Below are 7744 nucleotides of genomic sequence, written 5' to 3' on the forward strand. Positions count from 1 at the left end.
TCAGCAAAGAATCTGGCTCTTAATAAAGGCTCGAAAAACATTTATTAAATGCATGCATGCATGAATGAATGAATGAATTGCACAGTAATGGTAGAGGACACTATTGCCCCACCCAACATCAACTCCTCTCTTCTTCCATGCTAGGAACCCTCATTTTGTTTGGGGTAACAGCATATCCCATGGGGTCACGCTTGCACGAAGCCCATCAGGGCCCACTCCTTTCCCCATGATCCTTCGCAGCTGTGGTGGCCGTGTAAACAGTTCTGGCTGGCAGTTTCATGACACAGAGAAGGTTTGCTTGGCAGCCATGGGAATAGTGAGAAGAGGAGAGCAGCTTCTGGATTTGTTTTCCCTTTTTGACTAAAGATCTTTGATTAGAGGGCCCTAGATTCATGCACAGAAGCAACTGTCTTAAACTAAGTAAGCAGTAGCCATCCTACCCCTTACAGAGAGGCAGCCAGACTCCAACCAGCCAGTCTGCTGCCTGCCTGGATCTAGACAACCATCTGCTCAGCGAGTCATGTTCATGTTTAGCCTCCTGTGACCAGAAAGGGTCTGAGTTTGGGATCCTTCAATCCTCTGTAGCTCTGATTCCTTCATAAAGGGGATCATTTTCATGAAGTTTCTTTGAGCTATTCTAGTCATGTTGTCACTAACTTCAAAAGGTCTTTAGAATAATATCATGGTGATTCTCATGCTTCCAGTCTCCAGAAACCTTGAATAGCTTCTTAAATATGTCCAAGTTGAGAAATATTTTTAATTTTTTGGCAACCGGTACATCAAGAAAAGTAATAATATATACGGCAATGCATCTTTTCTTCCATCTACCTACAGGTGCTGGGTCTGGCAGCCAGTGTCACGGAATGTGTATTTCAGCATCTATTATCCTGTAAGTCCCAGAGTTATGAGGGATGGAACATAGATCTTGTCTGCTTTATGCAGCCCTGCAGGAGAGAGAACAGGGGAACCTGCTCTGTGAGCAATAAAACCAGAGGTAGTAAGAGTATTTCATAGCTCTTCAAAATGTTGACAATTTTATTAACTATTCACTTTCATATATCAGTAATATGGTAAATAACTGGGGATTTGAAAAAAATACTTTTATATATACCTTCCACTGCCATAGTCATGTTTTCAGGTACACGGGAGCCTATTCAAGTCCCAAGCTTGTTGGATTATTTGCAGAAATGATTATTTGTGATGATACTGAATGTTGCAATTTACACTTCTTGCAATAACATCCATCTATGGCTTGACAGGTAAAGTAGAGAAGATTTTGCAAGATAGTAAAATGTTGGGCAATTTACGGTTTTAAACTTGCACACGGCACTGTTTCATGACTAGCCTGCTGCCTCTTCCTGATGCCCTGTGCTACTTCCACTGTAGTCACGGAAGCAAAGGGGTACAGGGAATGCAGAGGGACCGGCACAAAGCAAGGAGAGAGAAGTCCTAGACTGCAGTCATTCCCCTGCTCCCTGCTGTGATCTTGGGTCACAGCTGGGTCATTTCAATGTCTCCTCCCTTGTCCTTGTGCATAGGGTTTACAGTGGCCAGGATGCCTGAGGTCTTGCTGAAGTAAGATCTCAGTGGCTTAACACAAGTATATGTTCTACTGTGAGTGTGGTGACTCTGGGAGATGGATCCCCAGGCTAGGCGGCTTCAATCTTGTGGCACCCCGGTGTTGGCGTGTACTTCTACAATTGCTGCTGGCCACGGTCAAGGAAAACAGCCTCTTGAATGTCTTGCCTGCAAGCAAGGCACATCATCTCCACTCGTTTCGCTGGCCAGAGTGAATCCTAGGGCCAGACCCTGATTCAGGAGGTCAGAGGAGAATAGTCTGCATTTTGGTCGCATTAGGAAAGTCTGTCATGGGGTGGAATTAAATCAGAAGTTTTCTTGTGTGTTGCGTCTGTGTGTGTGTGTGTGCATGCACATGTCAATGTACATGTATAGGCACCTATATACTCATACATACATATATGTATGTTTCAGCATACTTTCCTCAAATGATATTTTACATGGACATATGATAAAGAAAAAAAAGGAAAGTGGAAATGCTGATGTTGATGCTTTTCGCTCTCATGACCCCTCTACACTTGAAGGGGACCTGGGTTTGCCAATCCCTGCACAGCTCTAAAGCGCTGTGAAGCTCTATCCAGACCAGGAACTGACTAACTTCCTAAGTCACTAGCTTACAAATAAGAGACCAGCACAATGACTGAACTGACATGTAACCAGAACAATGCACGTAGTCACGTCTGTACTACCTGAGAAAGTCTAGCAACTCATGAGGGAAATTAAAAGAGAGGGAAAACTGATCAAATTAGGGCCTGAATAAATATAATCCCAAACATATGAAGAGAGTTTGTGTCCCCGAATTCCAGTAAGTATATTCTACGTGCAACTAATATTAGCTTGCCATCTGTTATGAAGCAGCAGAAAAATTCAGAACCTAGGTGTTAACTGGAAAAGATATTTCACATGAAATTATTAAAAGATACATGAGTACTGTGGCTTTCAATTAATAAAAAATAGAAAGATGGATAATAGTCTAATAATATGTTGGTAGAGGAGCTACTAAAGTCACATATGTAGAAAAAGCCTAAGGTGATGTGCAAGCCAGGACAGAGCTGAGAAGAGAACCCAGATGTGTTCTGAGACAAACATCATGGTAAGACTCTGGGCTCTGAATGACCTGGCTGTTTTTCCAACTCAGATTAATAAACATATTCTTCGCATGTGTCCCAGGTGCCAGTGGTCATCACAGGAACTGGGGAAGCTGACAGAGAAAGAAACAGAAGTGCCAGTCCTCACGGGGCTTATGTTCCACTAGGAGAGTGAGGGTGATGAGCCAGGAGAGAAGACGACCACCCAGGTGTGATTGCGCCCCTGGGCTGGGTTACGGTTTGAGGGTGGATGTAGGCGAGGCAGGCATACAGGCAACCTAACAGAGCCGCCACTGCAGTGGGCCGCAGTGTAGGAATTTTTTCCATGGTATGTGAACCATGATGGCTGCTTGTGAAGGAGGGGCTACATATCTATAAGAAACGCAGGGACCTTCTTCAGAGGAAAAGAATAAGTAGAAGGTTGGCCTCAGCCACTCTTTTTAAACTGCTGGATTCTGCACTGACACTAGGTCACTTGCAGTGACAGAGGCAGTTCACAAAGACTTCTCTTCCAAATGTCCAAGATTCAACAGTGACAACAGACCTCTGCATTTGGCTGCAGCAACAGCCACAATTTGAACAATGAGCAGTTGGTGGTCCTTATAGGATATGCATGTTAGATATGTAACCATGGAAGGGATTTTTCACTCATTTTCCTTCATAAAAATTACTTACAGACTTACACCAGCCATCCAAGAGCTTAGTCAAAATTAAGGACCCCAAAACATTAATCTCATAATCTAAAAGGATTCACCTGTTGTCTTTGCACCTAAAAACTGTAGAAATAGCTCAAAGAGCAGACAAAAATCTATGCACAAAGAAGTTCATGTCAGCATTATTTAAAACATGGAAACAAAGTAAATGTTCAATATTGTGTGGTTATCTGATATCTTCTAATGGATTACTTTTCTGCTTAAGTGAACCTGTTGGTTTCTGTTTATTACTAACAACTTTGGCATATATATAGAAAGAAATGCCAGGACAACATAATACAGAACCAAAACAATGAAATATTTTGAAACTGATTTTCTCTGCATACTAGAATTTTTCCCCTAATGATTTTTAAAATCTTGATATATTTTTTTGAGATCATAATTATAAGTAATCTATGAGTTAACATAATTATAATTAATTACTTTCATAATTTAAAAGACTTAAAACTTGTTTTTGTTTTCATTTTTCTTTTAAGAGGTCACAATAGTAGCTGAGATGAAACATACAGATAAATAATAGCATAAGCCACAATGTAGCAAAAGCTGTCTGGAACTCCTTGCTGTGGCAGTATAGCATATAAAGAATTACTTGACTACACAGAGACATATACTGAACCTGGGGTTCACTCCTATTTGAACAGAAACACAGAATATCCTTCTGAGTTTGGGCCCAGTATCACGCTCTCAAGATTGCCATTTCCTGTATGCGTGGGATTGTGGGAGGCCTCACAGCGCACTTCCTCTAAATTAGAAGATGTAGTTCTGATTCTGTCACTCACGGATGAGCAAACATTTGTTAAACACTCTGATCCAATGCTGATACACAGGCTTTGCATGTATCCTTCGGTTGATTTTGCAGCAGTTTTGAAAGGTACCTGCTATCGCCCCTATTTTTTTTTATGATTACAAGTCACTTTCTCCCTCTGAAATGAAAGAAAGGTTCAGGCTGAGTGATATCTGAGGTCCCAACCAGCCTTCATTCTCTATGACTCTGAATTCAGTGTTCCTGGGACCTGCGCTCACTGTGCATTCCTTACCCTGTGGCCTGTCCACTCCTGCCTGCACACACCTCCAGATGCCCAACTAAAGACTGCTTATTAATAAAGTTTAAAAATATGGATAACTAAAACTTGGCTTCCCAAAATAAATTTAGGGCATTACTAGAGTTTGCTAAAGACGTTCTGATGTTCTAGCAGGAGCTCTAGCAGCCTCCCAGTGCTTTGGTAGGTGGCAGAGCTTCCACTGAGAATGTGCAGGCATGAAGCGAAGGCAGTTGCGGGGCTTTCTGGAAGGGCGCCGCATTAAGTGTGCAGCTCTGGGGCTGTCTTATGATCACCTCGGTTTTGGATTATTGCTCTTATTGTTGCACTGAATAATATAGCTGAGAAATTATATTGGGATTTACCGTTGTTGACCACAGTGTTGGCTGATTCCAGAGATTTCTTTGTTACGTGTGCATTCCAGTGCTTAGCCATCACACTGTTCTTTCGCTGTAGGGAGTCACAATGCATACAATACACGCATTCCCATCCTATGGGCTTTTTGCTCTGCTGTCTTGAGTCCAGATCTAAAAAGTAGGAGAGCCACTAATTAATAGCCCAGCCTGATATCCTTTGTACTTTATCGCAGGGCCATGTGCCTGCTGGGAGGACTCTCTGAGTGGTGGCTGGCTGACGCACAGCCACCACATTCCAATTGAGCAGACTGACTGTGCTGCTTTAAATTTATATGGGGCCTGTCCCTGGGAGAGCAGAGCGTCCTGGGATGAGCCAAGACCCACCACAAGCTCTTTCTGTGCCAGGTTTGAGCTTGAAAGAACAGAGTGGTGAAGTTCTTATTATTCTGAAACACTCAAGCATAAATCTTGCTGATGGTAGAGTTTGGCCCAATGCCCTGGGCAGTGATATAACTGATGAGTGCAAAGAACAATAACACTTCCTGCACAAGCATTTCCTACCTCTCTCAAGTGTCCCTGCATCCAGAAATCTTTCCTTATTTCTCCAGGCAACGATGGCATTTGCCACTTTACTTTGAAATTTTATTTTTGTATGTTCCATCACCCAACTTTGTGGAATGTCTACGGAGGGCAGGGACCATGCCTCAGGCACCTGTGTGCTCAGCAAATAGCCCCCTGGAAGAGCAGGCCAGTTGAGAAATAATTGTTGGACTGAATTCAACCCATAAAAAAATGTAACACAGAAAAAGCCAGCCGATGTCATCTAGTCATGGCACGTGCTGTTCAAGTGATGGCTCACAGAGAAAACAACCGTCTGTATAAGCAATGGAGACCTCCAGACTCCTAGCTAAGACAGAAGAAAGGAGGAGACACTGAAGACACTGGTTGCAATGACCAATCTCAACTGAACACTTTGCATCTGCCAGGCCCTGGGAGAGGCATTTTCTATGCCTTACGTCGGTGAATCCTCCTAGCAGCCCTGCCTAGGCTTTTGTGAGCCATCTAAAGGGAACCAGATGGGTGCAGGTGCAGTGCTGTGAAGGAGGCTCTGCAGCACAGAAGGGGCAGAGCTGGGAACTCAAACGCAGACAGGTCTGTCTAAAAAAGGGACTCAGTACAGTTGAAGACAATGAGAGGCATTCTTTGAAGACAGAGGGGCAGGCAGTGTGGGAGGAGAAGAATGAAGGGCAGGCGCTATGGTGTGAGCATTGGCGAGCACGAGACACTCAGGCCCTAAAACAGCAGGAAAGGAAGGCACTGCTGAGGCGGGGAGCGGGGTGTGCGCCAGGCTGAGAGTGACCCCCCGGTGATGGCCGCACCCTCATCCCTGGAACCCGCGAGTGTGTGACACGGCAAAGGGGCCCTTGCAGATGTGTGAAATTAAGATTCTTAAGATGGAAAGTTATCCTGGAATATCTGAGGGGCTCAACATACTCACTAGGATCCTTACAGGAAAGATGCAGCAGGGTCCAAGTCACAGAAGATGGGCAAAAGAAGCAGACGCCCAATAAGGGTGCCACCAATGACCGCAGTGGCCTCTAGACACTGGGAAAGGCCAAGAAACAGATCCTCCCCAGAGCTTCCAGAAGGAACACAGCCCTTCCAACAGCTAGATTTCAGCCCAGAGCCAGGTCTGTGCTCCCGACCTCCGGAACTGTAAGTTAACACATCTGGGTCATTAACAGCTGCCGAGTTTGTGGTCATTTGGTGCAGTGGCGAAGGAAACGCACGCAGGGCAGAACGCGCAGATGCAGAGGTCTGGAAGCAGAGAAGAGATCGCTGAGGCCGGGGCCCCTGAGGACAGAGCAGGGTCTGCAGCTTGGGTGGGGCTGATCGAGGTGGGCCCGGGACACCCGTAGTGCCGTGTCTGGGCCAGATCCCTGGGCCCACTGAGAACCTCGCGATCTGACTGCCCATGCAGTGACTCAGCCTCACGCGGGCTGTGACAGAAGCGTAGCAACTGTCATAGCCTATTGAGATGGATGAATTAATGAGAGCAACCAAGAGGAGAATGCTGGTGGGCACCAGCCTCTGTGGAGGGGCACTGTAGACCAGATCTAGGATAAAGAGGTTGCCCCTGCACCCCAGCAGCTGTGGTCATGGGGATGTAATGTAAGTTATTTCCCCCCTTTCATGACATCTTTGTTGCTGAAGGGTGACCATGTCCCAGGGCAGTATTAGGTGTTTAGCACACACAATGGTGAAGAACACAGGCATGCCCAACCTCTCCCAGAGCCTACAGTCTAGGGACAAAACAGGTATGGACTGCACAGACATGTGAGCCTATATCATAGGTCAGGAATGCTATCAAGAGAAAAGCCTAGAAGCTACTGGCTTCTAACTGGAGGGAGGACCTGACCGGTCTGGAGAGGTAAATCAAATGATCAGAAAATGATCTCTGAAGCATTAGAAAGGAAGGGGGTTTATGCGGGGGAGAGTGTATGAAACAGCACATGCAAAGGCCCTGAGGCAGGAGGGCCCCAGTGGGCTGGAGTCAGGGAGTAAAGGTGATGGTGGGTGAGGTCGGGCTGTAGGAAAGCAGTGCCTGGTGCACCGTGTTACTGATTCCCACCTTCCCTAAGTAAGACTCAGGTCGTGAGATCTGCATGTGGCAGGTAGCATTTGGCTGCAAGGTGAGGGGCACTGGGGAGGGGGGACTAGGGGTGCCTGCTGGAGGCAGGGCAGGGCTGCCACAGGGCCTGAGAGCGGAAGGTGCCCAGAGCCTTAGCCTCTGCCTCTGATTCCACAAGACTGCTGCTGGTTTGTCTTTTATAGGAAGTCAGCGTTCAGCTTACCCCACACTTCAGCCTGAGAATAAGTGACTAAACGACTTCTCACATTTCCTCCACATCTCCGACAGTCAGCATGTTTGGGCGGCGGCCACGGGAGAGTCTGGAAAGGGAACTGAC

The sequence above is a fragment of the Manis javanica genome, chromosome 3 (assembly GCF_040802235.1).
Source record: "Manis javanica isolate MJ-LG chromosome 3, MJ_LKY, whole genome shotgun sequence".
Taxonomy (NCBI): domain Eukaryota; kingdom Metazoa; phylum Chordata; class Mammalia; order Pholidota; family Manidae; genus Manis; species Manis javanica.